Source organism: Lutra lutra, chromosome 9 (genome assembly GCF_902655055.1).
Source record: "Lutra lutra chromosome 9, mLutLut1.2, whole genome shotgun sequence".
NCBI classification, from domain to species: domain Eukaryota; kingdom Metazoa; phylum Chordata; class Mammalia; order Carnivora; family Mustelidae; genus Lutra; species Lutra lutra.
This window is the reverse complement of record NC_062286.1, coordinates 5,913,555-5,941,134: the sequence shown is the minus strand read 5'-3', so window position 1 is coordinate 5,941,134 and position 27,580 is coordinate 5,913,555. Positions and strand designations below refer to the sequence as shown.

The following is a 27,580-nucleotide window of genomic DNA, read 5'->3' as shown; positions in this document are numbered from 1 at the left end:
GAAAATGCAGAGTCCCTTTAGGACTCAGGGGTGTTAAGAGGGAGTCAGTGGGGGAAGGGAAGGACCGTGTTGGTGTCAAGGGCTGTGGCTGCGGGCTGCTGTCTAGGAGGGGGCTGCGGTGCCCAAGGAGAACCAGGGCATCTGGGTTAGAGGCAAGGATGGGAGAGGGGAGAGGCAGAGACAGCCCGGGGGCAGGAGCGGTGCACGGGAGGCCCAGGGAAGTCAAGCTGGCACAGGGGTTGTTGACACATACATCATACGTGATTCCTGGTGAGAGATCACCCTGCAAAGGCATGAAAGATCGTGTCCGTGAGTGACTCAGAAGCCAAGTATGTTGGTCCTCTTGTAATGTGAGCGGCCAGTTCTGCGGAGCGAGCCGGAGCGGTTAGCATCTCATGAATGTGCGTGGGAGGCTGACGGCACTGGACGGGGAGTTAATCATTAGGCTGTTTGTGCCACTGCAATGGGCCGGGCCAGCCAGGGTTCTCGGGCTGACCCCCTCCTCACCCGCCCCCGCTGCTATGCGGCCCACATGGGAAGACCACAGGAAGCTCAGACCGCGGCCCCCGAACAACAAGGCATTTTGCTTTGGAAGCTGCCAGGACGGGAAATTAGTTGGGCTGATCAGGAAGATCAGTTTGGCGTGATTTGAACTTGGTAAGGAGAAGGAGAAAGGTGAGGGGAAGGGAGGGCTCAGGGACATCCTGCCTCCTCTGTGAGGTGGGAGTTGCCCGACCCGAGTCTCGGGGGCGGGGCGGGGGGAGCCACAGCTCAGGGAGGTTAACTGGCCGGCAGAAGCTTTGCTGCTAGAAACAGCGGCTGAGCCAGGCATGGGGCTCCTGATGCCTCCCCCCGGCCTCCTGAAGCTGCTGGAGAGGAGGCTCGCAGGCCCTGGCAAGAAACAGGGGGCCCAGATCCCGCCTCTGGCTCTGCCCCTCTCAGGCGGTCATCAGGGACAAAGCAGGAGCAGGGGAGCCAGCCCACACCACAGTGACCTGGCAGTGTGGCCTTGGACCGCCTCGCGGGCTCTGTGAAGGAGAGGACGGTGCTTTCCTCTGGCAGGTGGGGTAGCCTGGTTGATGTGGCAGGAAGCCGGCCCCTCCCAGCACTGCCGACTCTGGATTCCTGGAGTTTTGAAATGTTAAAGAATGTCTCTGTGTTCAGAGGATCTGGACTCTGGGCTAGGAGCTAGTCCTGCGGAGGCCGAGCCTCGGTGCCACCCAGCGCCCAGAGAGCCTCCCTTGCTTGCCACTGTGGCACGTCCAGCTCCATTCTGTTCCCACGTACCCTGCAGAGGGCCGCTCTGCTTCTCGCCCCACAGTGCCTCGCCCCTGCCACCCCTCTCTCAAGGGTTTGCGGCAAGAGTCTGTCCCACCATCAATCTGACAGAGGCCTGGCGTCTTGGAGGCCCCCAGGGCTCAGCACCCCACTCTGAGTCTCTCCTCCACTTCTGAGACCCTTCTCTGTGTCCAGAATGTCCTTGCTGCCCGCGGCTTCCCTCCACCAGAGCCGCGCAGGGCCTCCAGCCTCCTCTCCCTCATGGAGCTGTGGCCACTCCTCAGACCCACCCCTTTCAGCTCTTTCCCTCATGTGATTCACAGAGCAGCAGAAATGCTGCCTCCAGAAGACCGTCCCGTCTTTCTGCTTGTGCCTCATGGGACCCCAGTTCCCGGGAAGGTCCTTCCCCGGGACCTTAAGCCCACGGCTGCCAGGCGGTGCTGCTCAGTGATCACAAAGATGACACAGGGTGGGCCCAGAGGCCACCCCACTGGCCGGGAACGGTGGGAGTCCCCTGAGTCACGGCATGTCCCAGGGGAACGCCTTCCTTGGACTGAGGTCGGCAGATATGAAGACACCCACACCCTAAGCTCCGTGAACTTAAGAGTCCGTGGACATGGCCCAGATACGGTTGAGTCAGGGATACTGGGATGAGGAGATTATCCTGGATTACTCAGATGGGCCTGGTGTAGTCACAAGGGTCCCTAAGCTTGTCACAGTCACTGTTGGAGTGAGGATGTGATTCCGATGGCCACTGCTGGCTTTGACGGTGGAAGGGGCCAAAGGCCAAGGAGCATGGGCAGCCTCCAGAAACTGGGAAACACGAGGAAACAGATTGTGCCCTGGAAGTGCCCGAGAGAATGAGACCTGTAAACATCTTGCTTTTAGCCCAGTGAGACCCCTTTGTTACTTCTGGCTCCGGAACTGTAAGGTGATAAATTTGTATTGTGTGACTCCGTCTGGTCTGTGATAATTTGTGAGAGCAGCAACTGAAAATGAATATACCGGGTGATGTCTTTTCTTGTGACATGTCTCAGGGAATGGTTCCCCACGTGCCCGTGTCCAGGAAGCGGAGGATCTGTGGCCTGGCAGGTCCTGGAACCTTCATGCCAGTGCGCCCGGTGGCAGGACTCCAGCAGCTCCACGTAGAGCCATGGGCTTTCTCGTACCTGTCCGTCCAGTGAACGCGTGACCCTCCGGCTTAGGGACAATTCCTTCCAGGCTCTCGGGGAACAAGTGCGGCAGGTGCGTGTTTGCTGGGCTCCGGAAGCTGGACGGATAGGCCTGCAGGCTCTGGGAGGAGTGCTTTGGGGCTGGAGGAGGCAGGAGGGAGGTCTGGTGTCTGTCCCAAGCGTTTTCAGTGCAGCCAGGGATGGGGAGGTGCTGAGAGGATCCCACATCAGGGTGTGCTGGCGGCAGGGGTGTGGGCTGTGGAGTGCAGCCTGTGGGCAGAGGGCATTTGGGACACGGAGAAGCCCCACTGAGGCTGAGGGGCAAGCAGGAGCAGAAGGCAGGTCTGCACAGAGGCCACGACGGCAGACAACCTGAGGGAAGGGCCTAGAAGGGGAAGCTCAGAAGCTTTGGCTTCACAGGCAGGACCAGAGCGGCGTGGGCCAGTTTCCCGGCTGTCTCTTCTCCCTGGGGATTTGGGGAGTCTTCTGTCCCAGGCGGGACATGGGGCAGTGGCAGCCAGCCAGCAGGCCGTGAGCAGCACTGACGTGTGGTCTCTTGCTTTCTTCTCACCGTCCAGCAGAACTCCCTGGAAGCCATGTGTTGACAAGGCTGGGTTCCACACCTGGAACGTGTGTGGCCAGCCCCTCCCCCTGTGGACTCATGGTATAAGCGAGGTGTGGCCTCGGTTTGTGACGCCTCGATATTCCTGGGTTCCCTTCTTTTCTGGGCTTGACCACCTGCGCTGTAGGATCCCCCGGGGTTTAGAAAGAGCCCCGTGGTCTTGAGAAGGCTCCTTGTGTGTGGCTGGAGAACATGAACACGACAGGTTAGTACTGCGGGAGGTGGAGGGAGCAGTCGCAGGGTTGGCGGGGTTGGGGGTGGGGGCGCGGACCAGTGAGGCGGAGCAGTGTGGCCACGGTGCGGCAAGGCTGCCTTGGGAGAACACTTTTCACTCTTGGAAGCTTCTCCCAAGTGTTTCCTGATCCTGCTCTGGGTTTTTACCTGTTTTCTCGGGGGCCTTATTCCGTGCATCTCACAGTGGGTCCCTGGGCACCTGCAGCTTCTAGAACAACGAATACATCATTTTGGATGAAGTTGATCATTTTTTAGGTACGGCCAAGGATGAGGACTTCAAAAAGTAAATGGTTTTTGAAAATAAACTTTTGAGACTTTTTAGTGGAGAAATCAGCAAAACCCATCCCAGCGTCCCCGAGACAGCACAGTCGTCCGCACTTACTCCATTACGAGTACAAGTCTTGCTCCCTGGATCCTTAAAGGGGAGTATAGCCCCCCCCATAAGGCTATTAATACATGATAAGGACAGTCCAGCACCCTTTTTTTTTTTTTAAAGATTTTATTTATTTATTTGACAGACAGAGATCACAAGTAGGCAGAGAGGCAGGCAGAGAGAGAGAGAGGGAAGCAGGCTCCCTGCTGAGCAGAGAGCCCGATGCGGGACTCGATCCCAGGACCCTGAGATCATGACCTGAGCCGAAGGCAGCGGCTTAACCCACTGAGCCACCCAGGTGCCCAGTCCAGCACCCTTTAACATAAATTCTAAATCGAAGTATGAAGTTCAGAGACACTAATTATACATGCTTTGCTTCCTGCCTTTGTATTCCCGTAAAATGACCATTAAGGTAAGAGAGATAAAATCAGCATTTTATGCTAGGTGTCTTTATTCTCACACAGCAAGTGTGTGGTGGGCAGGAATCCAGGCCTGTGTTGTCCCTGTGCTGGGCTGTCCCCTTTCTGCAGGTGGCAGGGAGGCCAAGGGCAGTGAAGGGCTTACCCTGGGCCAGAACCGGCTTTCTAACAACATTTATCAAACGGCTCCCTGCCGGGCATTGGCTGTGCCTGTGGCAAAATGTGGTCTGATGGGTGGGCTGTCCCAGCACCTCCCAGTGTGTGCCCAGAGAGAGTGGGACTCCGGATTCATGAAGACTACCAGTGGTTAGTGTGGAGGGAGGGAAAGGCAGTTTGACTGTGACACATTTTTCATTTTAAAAATTTGCTGCCCTGACTTTTCAAGCAGAAATTAGAAGCACGCTGGTGTCTGGATGTTCTCACACTTTAAAACATCTAGAGGTGATAGGCGACACTTCTCAACCTCTTGGGGTAGGTGCTCATTAATTAGGCACAGAGAACATGACTGAATCTCAGTCAAGGTGTTTGTCTTGTCTCTATTTCAGAAACACTTTGGGGAAAATGTCTTTTTTCTCAAATCAGATGCAAAGCATCAGCCCTAGGGCTTTTTCAAAAAGAACTTGTCTCCCAAACGTCATTCCCTATGAGAGAGAACGGTTTTGTGGAGGGTTTACTCATCGCCCTTGAATGGCCAGCTTGGCCACGGGACGAGTGCCCAGCCGCCCACCTCCATGTCCCCTGTTCCTCCGATAAGTGCTCTGAGACCCCCGTGAGGGGCTGATGTTGAGTCGGTCGTAGAGATTTTAGACTGGGTCTTGGTGCCTGTCCACTTCCTGGCCCCCAGGGGCCGATCACTAGCTCCAGTCTTGACCTTGCCCTGGCCAGCCGGCTCTCTGGTCCCCTCGCTCTGCGGCTGACAATGTCTGCACATTCTGTGTGACGTGGGTGAGGTCGCGGGGCTATGCGAAGTTCAGCTCTCCGAGCGCGACTGGATGGGAGCTCAGTGAGTTCATGATCACAAAATGAAAACAGGAAAACTGTGGGCAGATGCAATCCTTTGCTGGACAGAGTATGTTATCAGAGTGGAGGCCCACTGTGTCCTGGACACTGGGAACTTGGCCCTGACTCTTAGACCTTGGGTTCTGGCCCGCATGATCTCGGGTGTCCTTTGAGGGAGCTCTGTGCTTTTCCATCCCACTCTGCCAGGGAAGCTCCCGCATGGGGAACAAGGTCCTCACAGACTCAGTGGGACACCTGGGCCCCAAAGAACAGGCCCTTGTGGCTCTCTGTGCCCGTCTTCTGTGTTCCCAACTGGTCCACTGATTGTCTCCATGGGTTCAGTCCCAGTGTTGGACGTATGAGCTGGGTAACTCCAGGCAAGTGTCTTAACCTGTCTGGACCTCCGTTCCCTCATCTGTCGAATGGGTGCGATGGGTCTCGTTCAGAAGACACTTAGGAAGGTACTAGGCGTCTGACCCGGGGCCTGGCATCTGTCGGTGCTCACGAGAATGTCACTTTGTCACTTCTCCACCCCTCTCCTGCTGTCTTTAAGGAAACCGTTACTCCCCCCCACCCGCTTTCCTGCTTCTACTGATTTCTGTCTGGGGCTGCTGTCCTGTGCTCGCTCCCGGGGAGGGTCCCCCTGCCCCACCCCGGCGGGAGCCCCCACGCCCACCGCCCCTCGCGGGGCCTGGCCGTCGACACAGCTGAATCCGCCCCCGCTCCGGCTGCTCCGGGGAGAGCGGCTCGGGCCGGCGCCGGCCCCCGGGAGCTGCCTGCCCGTCTCCTGCCCCGAGCGGTCGCGTTCACGGAGGGGTGGCGGCCGCGGCCCTTCGACTGTCCTTCGGCGGCCCCCTCGGCGGAGGATTCCCTGGGTCGACGGCCGGTTTGCGAGGTTCCCCCCACGCGGGGGCGGCGGCTCCGGCACGGCCCGGGGCGCAGCCACGTCCGACCGCGCGCTGGCGGTGGTTTCTAGAAGCTGCTCAGACTCTTCCTCTCGGGCTCCGCGGAGTCCCGGTGGCTCTGAGGGCGGAGGAGGCGCGGCACGAGGGGGCCCAGGCCGGTGCGGGCTCCGGGCCAGCAGCACCCGGCGGGGGAGCGGGCTCGGCCCCCCCCGCGGCCCCCCAGCCCGGGTTCGGCTCCGCGCTGGAGGCTGCGCGGCCGCTGGCCTGACCCGAGCTCCGGGACGACCCCGCCGAGGCGACCCCCCAGCGAGGGGCCGGTTTCCGGGCGGCTCCCCGCCCTTCAGTCACCGAGACCAGGCCTTGACCCGGCGGCAGCCAGACGCTCAGCCTTGGAGAAGCTTTTATGGGGCCACCGCGGGGAAAACGAGCCCTTCCCGTGTGCGCCCGCCCCGCTGGGGTCCCCGCAAGCCCGACCTCGCGGCCATAGCGCTTTCTGGCGCCGCTCCCAGCTCAGAAAAACCCCTGCGACGGAGGGATTGCCTCTGTACCTTTGGGTTTTACGGCGTTTGAGGAAACGGCGACGACCGCGGCCTGCGGGTGCCGAACCTGCGCAGGGCCAAGTTACACCTGAAGTGTCAGCACCCCTCTCTCTCGCACACACCCACACTCTCATGGGCTCACATACGCACCCTTCCACACTCACACGCGTTCTCGCACACTCATGCATACCGCTCACACCCGTAGACTCACAGCCTCTCACGCACACGCGTTCACACTCACACATTCTCTCAAGCGCATTCTCACACATAACCTGCACACTCACACGACCCTTTCACACTCACATTTCCACATACCCTTTCACGCTCTCACACTTTACACTCACACTCCCACATACTCACATACACATCCTTTCAACTCACACACTAATATTCTCACACACCCTTTCACACTCACAGTCACACTCTTTCATACACATTCTAACACATACACACATGTTGTCTCTCACACACATATGTGTCTCACATACATACTCAAACTCTCTCACACACATTCTCTCTCTCACACACTCACACACACACCCTCTCTTCTCACACATTCTGTCTTTCACACACACATCTCTCACGTACACACACAATCTTCCTCACATACACACATTTTCTCTCAACACACACATTCTCCCTCTCTCTCTCTCTCACACACTCACACACACATTCTCTCTCTCACATGCATTCTTTCTCTCACACACATTCTGTCTCTCATACACATACATCTCTCACATACACACTCACACAATCTCCCTCGCACACATTCTCTCTCAACACACACATTCTCTCTCTCTCTCACACACACACACACACTCCTTGTAGACTCCACTCTCCACAGTCTCCAACCATCTCCTGTAACTCTGCTCTAGCCATGAGCCACAGGCCACCATGAGCTCTTGCTTCTCCTGGAGCCCCTTGGGTCTCCTGACTGGCTTGTAAAGGCTGCTTCGTGGAGTCCAGGGCAGAAGGGTAGACTGGATGGAGTAAGGGCTGGTGCTCTAGCCATGTTCCTTATTTACACTTCGATTAGATCAGCTTCACATTTCTTTTTTTGTCTCCTGGGGTTTTTCATGAATTTTCTTTGAAGAAATAATTCTAGTGCTAAAAAAGATCTGAAGATGACTGGCCCACCTTAGTTGGCACCAAGACGCTAGGGGAGTATATATGAAGTGTCCCCATCTCCACAACCAATGGTGTAGGGAGGTCGGTGAAGTTACTTTGGGTGTGAGTCTGGCGTGGAGGGCTGGGAACTGAGGTGGCTGTATTTGTGGGGGTGGGGGTTCTGGAAACAGTGCTTTGGGGATGAAAGAATATTCTTCTTCAGAATGCTTTTTGGGGAAGTATAGTGCCGTTTTTCTTTGCTGGAGTCAGCTCATCTGTGAGCCATCCATCTGTCCTTTGTCTGTCTATCCACACCTTCTCCACCCACCCAACCACTGTCTATTCACTACCCATGAGCCCTCCCTTTCTAAGGTTACCTCCATTCCACCCAGCACTCCTGGTGGCTGTGAGCTGTGACTGGGGAGTGTTGGCTGCATGACCTCGTTAACCACAGCATCTGAGGAGAGGTTGGTGCACGGACCACTGCAGTAGGACCTCCTGCTGGACCTGAAGAGGTCATTGGGATGAAACCCCATTAGAGGCTGGAGGAGGAGGTCTAATACCGCAGGCTGATCAGGGTGAAAGCACGGGGCGGGCAATAGCAAAGAGGCATGTCCTGGAGTGCAGTTCCCTCTGAGGGATCTCCCCGCAGGAGTAGGTGATATAGAGACATCTGGGCAGGTCAGGGAGGCAAGGCCTCAGCGACTAGACATGGCCAGGCTTGGACTATCATGAACAAGGCTTAGCCCTATCATGGCTGCCGGAAGACGCCTAGAATGAGAACCAGGGGTCAAGGAGTAGACCAGATGTCTATATTGAGGAGACATCTGCAGACGTGCTGGGCAAGCTCTCCTCTCCAAGCCTTGTTCCAGCAATTCCCTCCACCATCTGGAAAGGTCTTTGCACAGATTTCTCTTGGACTGACTCCAGGCTTTGCTCTAACTTCATCTCTCAGTGAGGTCCATGTTGACTGATCCATTTAATGTACAACTTGCTCCTACCACCCCCTCCTCCCATTCCTCTTCCCCGCTCCTTCCCCCCAGAATACACAGGACCTTTAACCTACTACATAACTTATTTATGTCTTGAGCTTATCATTCATTATCTCCTCTCCCTACTAGATTGCAGAACCTCAGCCAGTATCTGTTCAGTGAATAGGAGGGACTCTCTGGGGCTAAGCTTGGCTGTGGCAGGTAGGGGCCCTCCTCTCTCCATGGCCTCTCCCAGGTCAGGAGATAGCGTGCAACTGATGGAAATATACTGGGTCTGCCAAAAGGACACGAAACCAACCCATTCTATTTATTTGGGACAATAAAAATACGGCCAATATACCAAGAGAAGAGGAAAGTCACCCCTGCCATGCACAAGTGATGTGCCCCTCTCCTTATGCCTGTGAGGTTGGTTCCATCCGTATCCCCATTTTAAAGATGAGAACACTGATGATCTGGGAGGTTATGTGACTCAGCCGGGGACTAGCAGCTTGTAAATCGAGGTCACTGCTCAGGCTCTGCCAACTCCAGAAGTCTGATTGCTACCTGGGCTCCACTGTCTCCAGCCCAGGGTCGCCCCCTCCAGAGCGTCAGGGGGCTGCGTGCTCCCAGGAGAGTGACATGGTGTTTCGCTGGGGTGTGTGTGACTCTCACCCCTATGCTTTAATGCTGCCTTTGAGGGGTGGTGACAGGGAGCGAGCAGCTGGGGCTGGGAGCCATTCATGGGCTGGTGGGCGACAGCCAGTGCTCGGCCCCTCCAGCAGGTGCACACATCCCAGTTGAGCGGCTTGGATCACACCTTCCATTTTTAGGGTTTCTCTGTGTCCTGACTCTGCCTAAGGGGCTTGCTTGCTGTGTTCTCAGAGGCTAATTCGATTTCAGGGCAGCTAGTTGAAGGTGGGCCCCACCGGGGGAGCCTTTTGTGGCCGGGGACATGGTGGCAGAGTTTGCCAGCAAAGCCCTGGGCCCAAAGGCTCTTCACAGTTTGCAGCATCACGCATGCGGCTGGGGCTCGAAGCCAGGGTTCTGCCCTGGTGCCCGGGCTGGCGGCTGCTCTGAAGGTCAGCCACGCAGGCAGTCAGGCCCCTGTTACTCTGGTCCCACGAAGGCATGGGGTGTTTGCCAGGGACCTGTCGCCGGCAGCACGGGAAGGTCTGATGACGGGAGGCCCCATTCCAGCAGATCCTCCCTGTGGTACTTTGCTGTCCCTGCAGCCAGGATGCTGCGTTTCTGCTGAAAATGGAGTTGACGTCATCAGTCTGAACTCACCTCTTTGGGGCTCGGGGACCCATGTGAAATGACCATGCACGATTGGCCCAAATCACCGTCACCCAGCGCCGCTACTTGTCTTTCCCTGGCCGCAGGTGGATCGTGATGCCCTGGTTAGCCCAGCAGACCCTGGCTCCCTCCAGCTGTGGTGGCCCAGAAGCCACGCTCACTAAGGCTTGCTGTGTTCTAGGCTCTGGGACACGGAGAGACACGAGTTTCTGTCCTCCAGGTGCTCCTGGCCTAGAGGCCAACCCAGTGAGGTGAACATCTGTTTCGTGCAACTAAGGGTTGAATAAACCGGAACATTTCTGAACCACATCTGTGCTTGTAGCTGAGAATGTCGTGACAAGCAAGGGAGACATGGGCTCACATTCTCCTGCACTGAATAACCCAGATGTTGGCTCCAGGGTGGGGGGCGCGGGGAGAGGTAACGACGCGGGGCAGGGGCTCCTACTGCTCACCTGGGGGAGATGGCAGAGGTCCGTGGAAGAAGTAGCATCTCAGCTGAGGCCTGGGACTTAGGGCCTCATCATTTAACAGTTGGGGGAGGGGATGGCAAAGGAGAAACCGTGTTTCCAATCAGCATGTGTGAAGCTCCAAGTCCAGACAGTTCGGCACAACGGGAGATTGGTGGGCAAGGGAGGGAGGAGCGAGTGATGCAGGGGAGGAAATTGAGGGACAGGTTGTAGGGAAAGGAGAAGTGGAGAGTGTGTGGAGGGTATGGAAAAGGTGAGTGTGAAGTTTCTGGGGGGCGATAGGTGTGGCATCTGGGAGGTATATTCAGGCTGGACGTTGGGGGCTGGGGTACGGGACAGTAACTGGGGCCGTGGAGGGGGTGCTCACCTCCAGGGAGAGAATGAAACCAGAGAGGAGGGCCTGGACCCAGCCGCAGGGTTACCGCAGATGAAGCTGGGCCGGTGCGCTGAGGGAGGACGACCCAGGGGCAAGCAGACCCGGAGAGGGGCTCTTCCTGAGACGGGTGGGTGGGGGAGAGGGCTCCCTGGAAGAGGTGGTCCTGGTCCGCAGGGTGGGATTCATCTGACAGGTTGGGGGCAAAGAACTAGGGAGTGTCTTCTGGAGTTAAGGGGGTGGGGAGGGGCAGTGGGCAGAGGTGGGGTGGGAGGGGAGGCAGGGGAGATGTTGGGGAGGGGCAGGCAGCTCTCACAGGAGGCCGACCGAGAAGGGCAGAGAGCCCTGGAGCACGTGTGTGCTGTTCTAAGATGAGAAGCCGGTGTGCTTGCAGGTGAACCGCAAAAGGCTGGTGGAAGCAGAGATGGCTCATCCATGGGTCAGGGGCCACAGGAGTGGGAAGGGGGAAGGTCAAGACTGGAGGGCTCCCGGGATTGGCCACGGGGAGGAGGATGGAGGTGGGCCCTCGTGGAGCAGGGTGGGGCTTCATTCAGGGTGAAGCCAAATGCTGGTGGCAGAGGGAGGAGGCAGCTCTGAACTTTGAGGAGGGGTGAAGGAGGTTTGCTGCAGCTCTCGGGGCTGGCAGTGGGGCTGGGCGAGCGCAGAGTCCCGGGTCATCACGTTGCTGCAGCCGCTCGGTTTCCTCTCATGGAGGTAATGTAGGTACAGGCAGGCTTGGGTTCTGGTCCCAGCGGCACCTCTGACCTTGGGTGACCTTGGGCAACTTGCTGTCTCCCCGGGCCTGGGTTTTCTTATCTGTGTAATGAGGAGGCCAGACTACAAAAGCAGAAAAGCCCCCTAGAGACCTGGGATTAAATTGAAGGTCATGGGTTTGAAGATTGTGTTTATTTCACTCCTGATGAGCATAGGAGGGGAGGAAATGAGAAGTTAATATTGAGGCAGGCCTGAAATGTGAACCTAAGAAGTGGGAATTTTATTACTACTTGGGGATTTTGCACTGGGTTCTTTTCCACAGAATTTAGGTTTGTAGGTTAATTATAAAAATGTTTCCGGGAAAAGGAAAACCCTCCTGATTTTTCATGGTTGATTTCTGTAGTTGCTGAGTTCCCTCGCCTGTATCTCTCCCGTCCTTTGGATGTAGGTGGCTGGACTATGTCAAGGTTCTTTGCCAGCAGCCGCTGACAGGGACAAAGGCGCAGCAAGCACGTGAAGGCGCTCCGTTTTGTTAGGGGTTGGCAGCTCTGAGGAAAATCGTCTGTTTCTTCACTGGCTCGTTCTCACAGTCATCAACAAACATTTAGTGAACGGACGGATGAATGAGTACATGTGGGAGATGGAGAAAGAAGGTAGAGACCATTTAATAATTTCTCTCTGCTCTGTTGACTTCTGCCCATGATAAGGAAACGTTATAGAAATGGAAAATGAGCCATTTATAACATCACAGAGGTGGGGGATGCACAGAGAAAGCGAGTGGGTTATGAGTGTGATTAGCTCTGTACGGAAACCAACTTTGGAATGAACACCTGTCTTGAGGAATTGGAGAAATTTGAGTAGAGACATTGTTTTCTCTCCTGAAACGAGCCCCACTAAGTCACACGGTGATCGGTAACACACCCTAATAAAAGGAAGCGTGTTAAAGGAAAACAAAACAAAACGCATTTCTGTTCCTTCGACTCCACTTTGCAGGTTGAGAGAACACCAGGGAGCCTGGGAGTTCTTCTTGTATCTGCCATATGCCCTGAGTACTGGCCAAACTCACCAACCATCTCCCTAGCCCTGCTCTTTTCTCCTTGATGAGAGAAGAAAGTTTTGTAAGAGCATCTGCACTCTTTTGCGATCTGTGGAGATACGGCTCCATTTCTATCTCTTTGGGACACTTGTCCTCTCCTTCTGAGTCTAGATGTTTTTGAAGCAGGTCCATTTCATCCTCCTGGGGTAACTTATTCTGGAGTCTCTGAGCAGTGGGCTGGCTGCTCTCGCGGCATCTGCATTGTGTGTCCTCCAGACAACTCCATCGTCCCCAGGGATTCCTCTGCTTCTCTTTGGAAAAATTGACTGCAGCATTATCTGCAAAGAAAAAAGCACACAGAGCGTAAGTACATACATATCTTGATGAATTATCACAAGGTGTGAATGCAGTTGTCAAGAAATGGAACTTTCCTAGTATTCTAGAAGCATCCCTTACATCTCTTCCAGTTACTGTCCCTCTCCTGCTCTCCAGAGGTGACCACTGTCCTGACTTCTAATAACACAGGTCAGTTTTGCTGTTTTTCACCTTCCTAGAAACTGAATTATATTCTTGTAGAAGGAAATGTATTCTGCTGTTGTTGGATGGCGTCTTCTATAAATATCAAGTAGTTTACACTCACCCTTTAGGTCATCTGTCCTCTTACTGATTTTCTGCCTGTTGTAGCTATCATTTACTGATTGAAAGTCTTGCCGATCTCCACCTGTGACCGTTGATGTATTTACTTCTTGCATTTCTGTATGTTTTTGTATTTTTGATGCTCTGTTAGTAGATGTATACATGTTAGGGCCTTCTATGTCTTCTTGGCGAATTGACCCCTTTATCATTATGTAAGGCCCTTCTTTATCCCTGATAATCTTCCCTATTTTGAAGTCTGCTGCTTTGTCAGAAATTAATATAGCTGTTCCAGCTTTCTTTTGATTAGTGTTAGCATGCTATGTCTGTGTCCCCAATCTGTTTCTGTGAAGCAATGATCACTGTTAACAGTGTTCCTCCACCATTTCCCTGGCAGGCAGTACCGGGAGATTAGAGGGTGCTGTGCTGGGGGAAGTGCCCCTCCCCCAGCTGGGAGAGCCCTGGCAGTCTTCTTCCTTGGAGAATTGGCATTTGTCATGGGGAATGCTTGGGGTGTATGACACTTGACGATCTTCCCTCCTCCTGCCAGAACCATGGCATGGATTTTCCTTAATCTTCATTATGAGAACTTGGTGGGGTTCCTGGAAGTTAAGCCTCCCCCTCCCCCACAATGTGAAAGCCCACCAATCCTGTAGCCCCGGGGGTTTCCCTCTTTTAGGCTAGTCCACACTCAGCCTCTAGCAATTTGTCAAAATGATAACTTAGGTGTTCCTACCAGTTTATGACTCCAGTTTGTGACTTTGGTTCTCTATGTAAGATCTTGGCTGTGATATGTCTTGTCTCTCCCAATTTAGGGGTGGTGGTTTGTCCTGCAAATGAGTCCCAGAAAAGTTATGGTTTTCAGTTTTCCAGATTGTTCCTGTTGTAAGAATGGCGGGTGACAATTCCCAAGCTATTTACATGTTGGAGCTAAGCTTGGAAGTCCAAAGTTTACTCTTAGATCGTGTCTTGGGATGGGTTTCATGTCTATTTTCATAGTTCTTTCTCTTCCTTTGGTGGAACAAATCTAATAGCTTCTTGAGGTGTGTGGGATGTAAATACTTTGACACCTTGCATGACTGACACTATCTTCATTGTACTTCACGCTTAGTTGGTAGTTTCTGGTTTTGAAGTTGTTTCCTCCCAGATTTTTGAAGACCATGTCACATTGTCATCTAGCATTCAGGTTACTCTTGAGAATCAAAATCATTTTTATTCCTGATCCTTTGTATGAGACCTATTTTTATCTCCCTGACAGCTTGTAGGATTTTCTTTTTGTCCTCAGTGTTCTTAAATGTCATGCTACTGTCTTGGGGTGAGTCTGTTTTCATCTATCATGCCAGGCACTCAGTGGGTCCTAGGCTGGAAACTCATGTCTCTCGGGTCTCAGAAGTGTTCTTAAATTAAATCTTTTTTAAAAAAAATTTTTAGATTTATTTATTGATTTGACAGAAAGACACAGCCAGAGAGGGAACCCAAGCAGGGAGAGTGGAAGAGGGAGAAGCAGACTTCCTGCTGAGCAGAGAGCCTGATGCAGGGCTTGATCTCAGGGCCCTGGGATCATGACCCGAGCCAAAAACAGATGCTTAATGACTAAACAACCCAGGCCCCTCTTAAATTACATCTTGATGATTTTCTTTCTTCCGTTTCCCTTGATTTCTTTCTCTATCTCTGAAACTCTCTTTCCAAACGTGGGACTTCTTGAACTAAGCTTTTGGGTTTTGCTCTATTTCCTCTCTTTTATCTCCGATCTTTCTAATGAGAGGTGTTGGTTTGTGGGAGGTATGGAGGGAGCAATGACAAGGCCTCTTGACCATGGAAGAGCGGGGGGCGGGTGGGAAAGAACCGAAGGGTCCGAAGCAGGGGCTCTTCTCGTGCTGTGGTGTTCTGACGCAGCACCTGGAGATGTCCGCGAATTCCAACTTCAGTCTGGTTCTTAGGGCTTACCTTGTCCTCCAAGGAAGTTGTGTTGAAGTCCTAATGCCCAGCACCTCAAATTGTGACCTTTAGAAATATGGTCCTTGTAGAATGTCATTAGTTAAGATAAAGTCATAGTGGAGTAGAAAGAGTCCCCAAGCCAATACCGCTGGTGTGTTCATAAGAAGGCCATGTAAAGACAGAGATGAGAGGACAACACCACATGAAGATGGGGACATCTGTAAGCTATGGGATGCTAGGCTTGCTGGCTGTCACCAGAAGCTAGGAGAGAGGCATGGGGCTGTTTATCCCTCAAAGCCCTCAGAGGGAAACAGCCTCATCCATACTTTGATTTCAGACTTCCAGCTTCCAGAACTGTGTTGTTTGGTGGTACCTTGCTAGGGCAGTCCCAGCAAGCTAATACATTGTCCTCTTATGTTATCAAGAAGGCATGTTTGTCAAGGTAGAGGAGACACAGTAGTTTTTAGTCCTTTCAACAGAGTTTGTTACCTTGGTTTAGCCTTTTTTTCAGAGAGTTTGGGCAGGTGCCTTGCTATGGGACGGCTGCCCAGACCCGACAGCTGTCAAGGGTCAGCGGCCTCATAGCGCCTCCCAATTCTGGTTTAGGATTCAGTTTTTTACTACTGGTCCAGCCAGTTACCACCCACCCCATGCCTCCAGGTTCCAGCATTTTCCCGCTGTGCTTTCCCCAACAGCTTTTGCTCCTTGGGGGTCTCTACCAGCACCGTCCAGTAGAGTTTTCGGTGATGATTGAAATGTTCTTTATCTCTGCTCTTCAATATGAGAGCCGCCAGTCATGTGCAACTACTGAGTACTTGAGATGTGGCTAGTGCAAAGGACAGACTACATTTTCGAATTTGTTTAGTAAAAATGCAGCGTAATTCTGTGATTTGGCTACCATATCGGAGAGCAGAGATCTATACTATAAAGCAACACACAAAAAAGTTTTTGATTGTCAAGGTAATTAGGGACGTAATGGAAATAAAGGAATGTGGTATCTTTAACACATTTGCTCTCTTTGCCCTAATGTCTCTTGCAAACCTTAAATTTTATTTCAAAGAGATCTTAGAACTATACCAGCAATAGTGAATTAAAGAAAAAGTTCTGGCCCCATGTAGCCGACGAACCCTGTGGTAGGGTTCTGTGTGCACGAGACCGCTTTGTGGGGGTCCTTCCCATTACAGGTGAGAGCCTGGGCAGGTAGGAAGGGGAGAGGCTGTCCGTGGACACAGAGTGGACATGGGGCCCCTGCCTCCAGGCCTGTGGTTCTCGTGGCGGCCCACCTTTCCTCCTTGCTCACGGGTTGTTGACCAGCGTGCCTCCTCTGTGGCGGTTCAGACTCCTGTCAGTTCAGGTGTGCTTGAAGCTTCTAGAGACTTTACCAGGCAACCCTCTGTGACTCCCAAATATTCATGTTGGCCTCCCAGACCCTGCGGCCACTGGGTTGCTGGAAAACAGATTGGGTTGGTAAAAATATGTATGTGTGTGTTCTCACAAAACCTGAGAAAATCACACCTCCATGTTGACAAAGAAATCTGTTTGTGCTGCTCCAATAATCATTCCTAACTGGTGGGAAAGCAAGCCGTATGTCTGCGAAGTGGCTAGCGGAGGGGAGGGGCTCCTTCCGCTGAGCCTTGCAAAATACGTTTTTCCAGCTGATCGGCTCCCAAATCAAAAGACACCAGGCCACATGCTTCTGCTTCCAGACAGTAACCTCTGTGCAAACTGCTCTTGCACGGAAGGAATAGGGGTTTGGAAGCAGCCCCCACGGGTTGTGATGTATGTGTATTTGGGGAGGAAGAGGCCAACAGGAGTTCTAAGTTTAGAAGTTCAGCGCTGGGCGAGGGGAATGCCCCCCAGAGAGGGTAAAGCAGGAAGGCTGCATTGGCAGAAAGTGGGGTCTGATTTATTGGGGAGACCTGCAGACCCTCCTGGGGACTGTGGCATCCAATGCCAGCAAGTTCCTTATGCCGAGCTCAGCTCCCTCTGTGATATCCCGTTAGGCTCCCACGATGACAGGTGGAGGACGAGCAATCTGCAAGGCTCCTTCCTCCCTCACTCCTGGCCCTCAGGCCTTGTTGAGGCTGTGGCTCAAGGAGTCAAACCTGGACGTGGTCATTGTGTTGGGAGGCTAGTGCACACAGTAGCAAAGCAGTAACGCCTAGGAGTTTTCTCCTCTGAGCCCTTCCCCAAGAGTCAGCTAGAGTTATGATTCTAGAACGGTGGCCATCTTTCCCGCAGCGCTGTATCGGAAGCAAGCCTGTCCTTCCACAGTTGGCTTTGTGACCTCAGGTCGATCCCAAACCTTACATTTCTATTTCTATTTTCTCACCCGAGACTCCAAAAGGTAGTGTGAAGAAATCAAGCTAAGAGAGGCAAAAATAATTAAAAAAATATTTTATTTATTTCTTTGGGAAAGAGAGAGAGAGTGGGAGAGAGCATGAGCAGTGGGTAGGAAGAGGGAGAAGCAGACTCCCCGCTGAGCAGGGAGCTGGATGTGGGACTCGATCCCAGGACCCTGGGATCATGACCTGAGCAGACACATAACGGACTGAGGCACCCAGGCGTCCTGCAGAAATACCTTTAGAGATTGGGGTGCCTGTGAGGCTCAGTCCATTGAGCGTCCAACTCTTGATTTCAGCTCAGGTTGTGATCTCAGGCCCCGGAAGTCTACTTTAGATTTTCCCCCTCTGCCCCTCCCTGCCGCCGTTCACATGCTCTCTCTCTCTCTCAGAATAAATAAACCTTTAAAAAAGACTTTAAAAAAGTTATTGATTTTTGTGCTCATTTCTGTTTTATTTTAAAAAGTTTATATTTTTTCTAAATAAGCAGCTATCCGTTCATTATGTGAACTGCTTCTCTTTTTTAGAAAAAAATATGTCCTTCATGCACTGAATTGACTGATTATTCAGAAGATCTTGGAAGTGACGCTTACGTCTTGGAGTCCTCATTATCCAGTAGGGGGTTTATCAGGAGGTGCCAGGGACTGAAGGCTTATGTCCCCCTCTTCCCCTCATTTCATACCCTGTGGAGTGGGATTGGGGTCTTTGGGAGCTGATTAGATTGTGGGGATGGTGTCCCCGTGAATGGGGTTAGTACCTTTATAAAAAGAGACCCACTGAGGCGATCTCTGCCTGCACTCTGTGAGGTCAGGGCAAGGAAGTGGCGTGTGTAAGCTGGCAAGGGGCCTTCACCTGCACCCGGCTGTGCGGGTGCCCGGATCTCTTCCCGCCCTGGCCCAGCAGCAGACAGGTGTTGGGTTAGGCCATCTTGCCCGCGGTGTCCTGCTACAGCGGCCTGCGCTGAGGTGACGGACACGGCCTGTAATCGCCAAAGCCGGTACCGTGGTCCTTGCCAGTCTGGCCCACTGCATGCGGCATAAATATTCACTTCGTCCTGGGGTCCTGCTCGGACCCCTTTTGCTCCCGCCATCCCAGGAGTGCCCGTGGAGACCCTCCAGTCCGCTCTCCTGACCGCACTCCACACTCGATGTTGTTGCTCACGTAAGGAGCACAGGGTGTTCAGTCACAGAACTCTCACCGTGGGGTCAGCAGCACTGAGCAGAGCGAGACCATGGAGAGACACCGTCATTCCGGAACCTGGAGGCGATGCTGGCCCCCAGCGATTAGGCCTGGACCCCACGGGCCCTGCCTCAAAGGGTTCTTTCCCGATCTCTTTCAGCTGGAGGTCATCTCCCTTTGGAAGCCCCTTGGAGCATTATCTGCTGGGCTCGGGGGCACTTGTTCCCGTCTGTCTGTCTGCCTCCAGCGAGTTATTTCTGAACCTGCCTTATCTCCCGCCCCCGCCAAGCGCCTCAGGGGCGGGGCTGTCGGAAACACCTGCCGCCTCCCTGCACGGGCGTTATCCGCTGGCATCATCCGCTAGCTGACTCCCGGCCCGCATTGCCCCCTCTGTTCCTGGATTTCCGGCACCTGCCGCACCCTGGGGAGGGGGCAGTGTCCACAGCGGGCCTCCATCTGGGGCACCGAGAGCCCCCTGGGGCCGTGCTGGGGGTCGGTTGGTTCCCTTCCCTGTTTCTGCCGTGCTCTGTCCTGCTTCGTGTTCAATGTCTTTCCATCAGGGACACCTCGCTGGGTCCCTCTTGTCCCGGCTGATGGCCTTTCTTCCAGTCTCTTCTTCCCTTTAGCTCTTAGTGCTCCCCGCCCGAGGTCCGCCACACACGCCCGGATGCTCTCTTTCCTTCCATGGACTTCAGCTGCCGCCTGGAGCCAGCGCCCGTCCAGCCCGCGGCTGTGGTTCCAGGCTTCTCCCCGACGGGTTTCACACACACGCCGCGGTGGTCCTCCGCTTCCTGCTGGGAGCCCAGACGCTCGTGTCTGAGGTCCAAGCGGAGGCCTAGCATCCAGCATCTCCTGCCCGAGTCGGCGGCACCAGCTTCCCCCAGGGCCCACGTGCTCATCCTGGACTTGCCTCTGTCCTCAGCCCCGCAACCAGTGCTCTGATACCCCAGCCACGCGCTCAGGTGGGCTCTGCGGTATGACAGATCCCCGGGTCTCAGGGGCTGCTACAGTAAACGGGGCTGTCTTGCCTGTGGGTTGTCCGCCGGGGCTGGGCCTGAGGCCTGCAGCTGTCCTCCAGGGAGCTCTGGCCGTGGCTGTGCTGCCCTGAGCTCACACCTTTTCGGACTGTAGCAGAAGGGCGAGAAGGGACCAGAGGATCCTACAAAAAGCCTGGGAGAGGCTGACGTCCCCTCTGCCCCATCCCACTCACTGCCTGCCTTGTGTGCTCTGGGGGAGGAGATGAGCTGCTGCCCCCGGCCTCGCCTCTACCAGGCCCCCATTCTTCTGCCTTGGCCGCCACCCTCACGGCCACGGCCCTCACCTCAGGCCCTGTCATCTCTACCTGGGCCTGTGGCCAGTGCCCTGACTTCTGTCCCTGCGGGCAGTCCCTTTCCTTCTGTGGGCCTCCTCAGAGCCATGGGAACGCCTCCCTTTTCTATGGACCCCACCACGTCCTGCTTCAAACCCTGCTGAGGCGTGACTCCCATGCCCCGGGCATTCTGTCCATTCTCTGGGCAATGACTGGGGGGCCTTTGGTGGCTGACCCGTCTCAGCCTCTCTGCTCTCGTCTCCCAGCGCCCTCCTCAGTTCTAGAGTCCACACACTCCTTGTGGTTCCCTAAACAGCATGATATTTTCTCGAGTCCCCCAACTTCGTCTTCTGGATGGTCTCTCTTCCAGAACACAGCCCCCGATTGGCCCGCCAGAGCCAGCTCATAGCGGCCTAGACAGAGGCTCTCGTCTCCGGGCTTCCAGAGCCCTTCATCAGAACATGCGCTGTGTTTCCCTGTAACTGCTTCTCCGAGAGACTGACCCGACCTGCAACTGAAGGTGAGTGCGGCTTCCGTGTGCTGACCACGGCGCTAAGAAGAGCTTTACATGTTCTAACTCACTGGGTCTCCACAGCTGCCCTGTGAGACAAGCACTACTGTGAGTTTTCTTTAAAAACATAATGGAGAAACCGAGGCATAGAGAGGTTAGGGGACTTGCCCAAACTCGCACAGCCTGCAAGTGTTGGAGGCAGGTTGACCTGTAGCCCTTGTGTGTGGCCTCTGTCTCCGACGGCATTCTTCTTCATGGCCGTCTTTGTCCGCAGAACACTGGTCATTAAAGTTCTGTCGGACGCACATGTGGGGCAGTTTTCTGTTTTTTTTCAAACTTCTCCTCTGCCTGCCTCCATACGTCCTTCCGAAGGCTCCCCAGGTTTCACTTCTTGCTCCATTTCTGAACTTGAGAGGTAAGAAAACTCATGAAACTTTCACTCAAACAAATGAATGATCCTGTCCTAACAGTGAGCACTCTTGCCCTTAGACAGTCGCTCCAGGGCTGTCCTCGCTGCCTGGAACGTTCTGGATGACTTCTTTGGGAACCGACTGCATAGAGAGCTTACCAGTCACCCGGAAGAGCCATTGCCATGACTTTATCAACCCCACCTGCCCCATACGAGCAACATCCCAGGGATTCTCCTGAACAGAAGTGACTGATGAAACCTGCTTCCCTCAACATATTAATTTCAGTAAGTGTGCAAAGTGATGTACTTTGAAACCGGCACTCCCTAAGTGGCTGCCTTGTTGTGGGGAAGCAGAGAAGGGCACTGTAGTTGTGTCCTGGGGCTGCCCTAACAAAGACGAGCCAGAAGTCCAAGGTCAAGGTGTTGGCAGGGCTGGCTCTACTGAGGCTTCTCTCCTTGGCTTGTAGATGGCCGTCTTCTCTCCATGTCTTTACTGGGTCTTCCCTCTTTGTCCATGTCCTCATCTCCTTTTAAGGATGCTAGTCATACTGAATTAGGGCCCACCCACATGACCCCATTTTACCTTAATTGCCTCTTTGAGAGCCCTGTCTCCAAATACAGGCACAGTCAGAGGTACTGGGGCTTAGGACTCCACCTGTGAGTTCTGCTGTGACACCATGGAGCCCACAATAGGCAATGACTGAAGGCCCGACCACTCTCGGCTCTGCGTCCAATACCTCCGTGACCTTGGACCAGCCCCTGCTTCCCAGGTTTTAGTTTTGTTATCACCAACATAGAGGGTCAGACCGGGTCACCCTGGGTTGTTAGAACTTCAAGGTTCCATGAGAACCAGTAACAGAATCATGCTGGGAGGATACACTGCTTCTGGGCCTTGGGCAGCACCAGGGCTCCAGCGATCAAGCGCTCTGGTTTCTCAGTATTTGACAACAAACTTTATTATCTCCGCCAGCAAGCTGAGCATTTCTCCTGGGATCTGAAAGAGCCACAAGAGCGACGTCTCAGCTAGAAACATCCTCAGTGAAATGTTGTTTGGTCTTTTCCCGTCTACTGAGTCCTGAGGTGGGGGATCTCCTGGTCGTGCACTGGAGGGAGGAAGGAAGATGTCTGGGGCCTTCTAAGCAGAACAAGGGCACTTTCTCTTCGGAGTAACACTATAGACATGCTCTGTTAGAGATCAAAGCCAAAGCAAACCAACCAGTGAATGAAAAACAGCAGGGACAGCCCAAGCCTTCTTGTGGGCCTGAGGCAGACTCAGTCACGGCTGGCTTTGGCCAGCTTGGAGCCTGTCCCTAACTTCCTAGGTCCCTGGAGTCGGCTGGCGTGGGTGGTGCTTCCAGAACAAGCCTGAAGCTTGCAGCCTACTCTTTACTGAGCGCGGCTGTGGCAGAGTCCTGTGGTGTGTGCTAGACCCGGGCCTGCCTCCTCAGGTGGTGGCCGTGTGGGACCAGCTGGCCTCGTCTGCTGGGGCTGAAGGGAAGAGAAGCAGGAACTGGGGCTCTCTGAGCGGGACCCGGTTCTCCTACCTTGAATGGGACCTTCATTCCTCTCTTCACTTGAAGAAGCTGGTCTTCAAACATAGCCTATTTATGCAAGTGACCCAACTTTCCAGATTTTGTTTCCTTCCCCATGACTTTGCAACCCAGAGATGCAGGAGAGTCATCGTGAGGGACACGTGAGAGCCTTGAACGAGCACAGCCAGTGCCCGGGACACGGGAGTAATCTGCTCATTGATTTTGTGCGTGCCTCTGTTGAGTTGGGGGGAGGTTGGGTGAGTCCGGACATCAGGGTGCAGTTTCTGGTGCGAAATGCTGTGTGTAGCTACCCTCGAGCTCAGCACGGTCACCGTCATGGCACACATGGGCACGGCACCGGGGGGGAGGACACAGTCCATCATGCACGTTCTCCCTCCTCTACGTTTACTTGCGGGATCCTGGAGACACAGAGGTGAAGTCCAGCCCCGTCCAAGGTCACGCAGGTGGCAAGAGGACACGGGAAGAGCCTGGCCTGCCCCCCTTGTACAGCTCTGAGTGTCTGCAGCCCGGGGCCCAAGCTCCTTCCCTGCTCTTGGCGCTCACGATGGTCTTGCAGAAACCCTGTCTGCCGCCCTGCACCTGCTCCTCAGACACCAGAGCCCTGCCGCGGCCAGAGCGGAAGCCCACAGGGCCTCAGTTTACCTGAGTGTGGCAGCATGTGGTCCTCATGGACCTGCTGCGCAGGGGTCTCAAGCTATGGCAAAAACGTGGCTTTATTGACATTCTTCTTCTTCACCACGTGAGTGAGACCCTGTTTGCACCATCTGCCTGAAAGAAACTGGTTAAAATGGAGCCTCATTGTTACCTGACGTTCTGGCATATTTTCAAAATGAGGAAAGGTCCAGTATCCTTCTCCTACTGTAGTGATCCCAAGGGGAACACTCTGGTTTATGCGGAGTTGACCAAGGCACCGGGTCCGAGGGGTCTGCCAGCCTTTGGTGCAGGCACGTGGTCTGAGGGCCTCCAACAGGCCCTCGTCGGGGAGGGCTGGTAGCTTTCTCCGCAGACTTCTCTCTCTCTCTCATGTGCGCATACCAAAGTTATCATATCAGTAGGGATTCGGTGTTCAGTTTTGTCACAAGGAGAGGCCATCGAGGGATTTGTCCCTTGATCTTCCCTTCCCAGGACAAAGGGCAGGTAAACAGAAGCTCCAGCATGCGTGTCACCGTGCAGGGCCCAGTTTAGGGTTCTTGCTGGGGTGGTGGCACACGGGGGGGTGCATGGCAGTTAGCGGGTCCATGACCCCATCATCATGAGCGAAGGGGGCGCACTCGTCTCCTGTAGTGTTGGCTCAAAGAGCCGGTGGCACCCAGCCCAAGCCTGTGGGCCGAGAATGTTCCCTGAAACTGTTTGGGGGCCGGGGGTGGGGGGTCCTACAACTTACAGGGAGCAGGGAGGGAGACGGTGGCTAGAGGTAATCATAGTCAAGTAGGAGAACACCGGCTTTGGATTTAGACGTAACCTGAGTGGATTCTTGCTCGAATCTACCTGGAGGAGTGTAGACGAGTTATTCAGTCTCTCTGTGTTTCCCGAGGTTGAATGAAGAAGATAAACGCTGGCCTCAAAGGGAACGAGATGGGATTTGATGACACGGCATCTGTAAAGTGCCCATTACATTTGCACCACTGCCACTCACTGGCTGGCGACCTCGCGTAGGCTGGTGGCCTCAGGCAGGCTGGTGGCCTCAGGCAGGCTGGTGGCCTTGGGCAGGCTGGTGACCTTGGGCAGGATGGTGACCTTGGGCAGAATGGTGGCTTTGGGCAGGCTGGTGGCCTCGGGCAGGCTGGTGGCCTTGGGCAGGCTGGTGGCCTCGGGCAGGATGGTGACCTCGGGCAGGCTGGTGACCTTGCTCAGCCTCGGCCTCTTCACTGGGAAGATGCTGAAAGCAAGGCCAGACTCACGGGGGTTTCCGAGGCTGACATGTGGTCGTGGATGTAGAAAAAAGATCAGCATAAAGGTTGAGATGTGCCTGTGTCTGACGGCGATTTCCAGGAGCTCCGAGGCTGGGAAGTAGGATGAGGCTTTGGGAAGCCTGCGGGGAGAAAGGGAGGGCCAGGGAGGACCTAAGAGGTGACTATGGAGACAGGTGGCCTTTGGGGAAATGTGATCCTGAGCCGGCTCTGGCCACTACCCACCATGGCACCTTCCTTCCCACAAGTGTCCCTGCTGCCTTCTCCGTGCCAGGCTCCATGCTCTGTGTTGGAGAGCCGGTGACTTTGTCCAGGCTGGTGCAGACACTTTAACCCAGTCCTGGGGGTGGCAGGCTGGGCTCCCGGTTCCCGGCCACCCGTCCGGCTCTGCTTGGACGGCTTAGCCACTTCCTCCAGTGAGGACGCTCTGGCCCCTTCCTTGCCTGGCCCCAGCACGCGTCCCAACCCATAGCCCTGCCACTCTGTCGCCTTCCTGCTGTGTTCCAGACCCCGTGGTGACTCCTCTTGGGTCCCTTCTTGCTTTGCCTTGGGTTCCAGGGTCCCTCTCGGCTGCCGAGGGCCAGGCCAGCTTGACCCTCTGCCCTAGGCCTTGTAACTCACACTCGGAGACTTTTCCTGCAAGCTCCCGTCCTAACAGCCTGTACTGGTCACCTGCCCTGCTGTCCATCTTGGGGCTGTGCTGCTCGAAGTTGTTTTGGGAGAGTGTGATTACTCTCAGTCAATCATGACACTGGCTTCAGGTGTTTTTTGAAAGGGCCCCCAGGAGTGGCAGAAGTTCCTGGCTGGTGTCCTCGGGGCTCGCAGCAGCACCCTCACCCCACTTTGTGTGCCCCGGCACTCAGAAGCACAGGGCGAACTGTTGGAGGACCAGGATGGAAGGTCTGTCCTCTTGGCTTTGCTGTCCAGCTGCTCCATCCTGGGCTGCCAGCCCCCCGAGTGCCCCCGGCTGGAACTTTCCACCTGCTGCCCATGCCTGAGCCCGTAGACCCACGAGGCATCTCCTGCAAGCACACTGAGGTGCAGTGGGGCCTGGTTCATGGCCCGCCAGACCTCAGTTTCCCTCCAGAGTTTTTTGATGCTGTGGCAGGACCCATGTGGAATGAGTGGTTCTTGCTGGCCGTCAGATGAGTTTAAGAAGGACGGTATTTTTTCTTCACAAGAGATAAAGGAAAAGACTGTCTTGCTAAATCAACAAAGACACTTATATTGTTGTCCATTTGGCCAGGCAACTCCTCATTGACCCGTGATGGGTTTGGCTCTGCTGCACCCATCTGTCCCTGCCATTGAGACTGGTCATTGTTGAAAGTGTTCGGCACATCCAAGGCCAGGCTGGGGACCTCACGTCAGCAGGCAGGGAGGGCAGGGGAGATTAGGACAGCAGGAGCCTTGGGAGTCTCAGATCCCAGCCCTTTTACAGGTGAGTGCACCAAGCCCAGGCCCTGGGAGAAGAGACTTGCTGGGGCTCCCTGTTGATGCTATCTGGGGCACGACAGGAACTCCAGCCAGAGGACTTGGCTCACTGGTGGACACCTCACCCATGTCCTTCATGAATGATTCTTACTCAAGATGCGGTCGTTGGTGGCCCCTTCTCAGGAAACATGGAAGGGGTCGTGGGAGAGGACCCCACCTTTACATCTGCAAGGCCGGGGTAAGAACATGGGGAACCTTGGCCACAGGCAGGTTTGCTAACCTGGACGTCTGCAATGGGGAATTTCCCTCTCAAACAAATAAAACCAAGGAAGATGGGCTTTGCACTTTATGGGGCATCTTTAGGGTATTGTGCGGCATGGCGCGGGCAACACGGAATCCCAGCATCTGGCTCCGCGAGGGAGGTGTAGGCGGGAATCTGGCAACTCTCACTCCCTCCTCCCTGGTTTCATCCGCTCTCGGTGTCCCTGAACCCACGGCTGGGCTGGTTGACGTGTTCGTATGGGAAGAACTTACACGGGAATGAGGGGAGACTCATTGTACCTGCTGCTTCAGAGCAGAAGGCTCGCTCCTCTGGGGGAAGTCACAGCGTCACTTTCAGCCCAGCCCAAGAGTCCCATCCGTTGGTCTGTTAGCCCGGCCCCGGAGCGGGGAAGGCCACCTGCGTGGTGCTGGGTGGGCTCCTTCCACACTGGGTGCCACAGGGGCGGCAGGATGATCTGCCAGGGGCGGGGAGTGTTGGGGCCACAGCTGCTGTTGGGAGTGGCAGGCTGGACCTGATCGATGACTGGTGCGTCCCCTCTGTCTCAGATTCTGGCTGTCCCCGCCGTCCTCTCTGGGCTTGGGTTACCGAAGCCGACGTCACTCCTGGAGTCAGTTCTGGGTTAACCTGGGGAGAAGGTAAGGACCCTGCGCCTTGGGGAAAAGTCCGTCTTGTTCACGGTGAAGTCTGTCCCTGGTCTGTGGCAGCCTGCATATACAGCACTGTCCCCTAAACGTGACACTAGGCCAGGACAGCTTTGAGTGGAAGCTTCGAGCAGGAACTGAGTCGAGAGTGAAGGCGGAGCTTCATGCGCTCACAGCCCATGTCAGCGGCTGAGGACAGCCCTCCTGCACCTTTTCTTGGGCCACAGGAAGTGATCGTCGGCTCCAAGTGGGGGATGGAGGACCGTGTGTGCGCAGAGTCCCGGCTGGGGGGTCAGGACCCACACTTGCAGCAGCTGTACTGTCCTCCCAAGAATTACTCCAGTCAAGAGTGTGGGTTTATGATGGAAAAAAAAAATCAGATTTGGAAATTCCCACTTGACTATCTCAGTCTTTGATTCGTTTAGGGTATTTAAACCTAGTGTTTGTCCCCATTTTCCCTAAGCCAATGTGGTTCCCCCCCAGGTCAAGAGATCTGAAATCTCTGTGCGAACATTGCCTTGTGTTAACCCAAGGAGAGGACATTCTGTTCACTCCCTGCTGAGGTCAGCTCCGGGCCTTCCTGTGGCTGTCAGTGAGAAGCACGAGGGTATAGAGTCTTTTGCATCTGCTATCTGGGGTCAAAATGACCTGTGAGGAATGATTCATTCCGTTATACCCATGCCCATCCCTAAGTTACCCGCCATCATTGTGACTCTGATTTGCATTTCCCTGACTAATGTTAATGAGCACGTTTTCATGTGCTTAGTGACAATTTTATGTCTTCTTTGGAGACATGTCTGCTCAGACCCTCTGCCCACTTTTGAGTTGTAAGAGTTCTTCCATATATTCTGGTACTCTCCCCTTGTCAGATGCACCATCTGCAAATATCTTCTCCCGTTCTGTGGGTTCTCTTTTCATTTTCTTGTTGGTGTCCTT

General features: G+C 54.5%; 1 long non-coding RNA gene across 2 annotated transcripts; it reads left to right on the top strand.

Moving 5' to 3' along the window:
- The first annotated feature begins 306 nt into the window (after positions 1-306).
- LOC125109035 (uncharacterized) lies at positions 307-23,395 on the top strand. Of its 2 annotated transcripts, none has more exons than XR_007130081.1 (6): positions 307-657; positions 2,316-2,523; positions 3,032-3,277; positions 20,277-20,832; positions 20,907-21,111; positions 21,797-23,395. It is a non-coding gene; the product is annotated as an uncharacterized LOC125109035 (long non-coding RNA). The 2 variants fall into 2 exon arrangements; XR_007130080.1 differs by having other exon boundaries at positions 308-657; positions 3,029-3,277.
- The last annotated feature ends 4,185 nt before the right edge of the window (positions 23,396-27,580 follow it).